Here is a 306-nt window from a genome sequence, read left to right on the forward strand (position 1 = left end):
CCCACACGCCCCGCCCCGCCCCGCCACGCCCCGCCACGCCGCACCACCGGCGTCCCCGCAAGGCAGGCAGGCAGGCCCTGACGTGACGTCTCCGTGATGCGATGGAGTGCGAATGCTTGATGAACAGCTTGGTCGTATCAACGACTCGATCAAATCCACGGCGGTGGACAGGGCGGGGCGCGGCGGCGCTCCCTGAGGGGTGGCTGCTGCTGCTGCTGCTGCCGCCGCCGCGTGCCTCGGTCGCGTGTCGCCACGTGTGTCGCCGCGCGGCGCCACCGCACACGTGGCGGGACCTCGTCACGCGCA

This window comes from Frankliniella occidentalis, unplaced genomic scaffold (genome assembly GCF_000697945.3).
Source record: "Frankliniella occidentalis isolate FOCC.00 unplaced genomic scaffold, Focc_3.1 Scaffold3, whole genome shotgun sequence".
Lineage (NCBI taxonomy): Eukaryota > Metazoa > Arthropoda > Insecta > Thysanoptera > Thripidae > Frankliniella > Frankliniella occidentalis.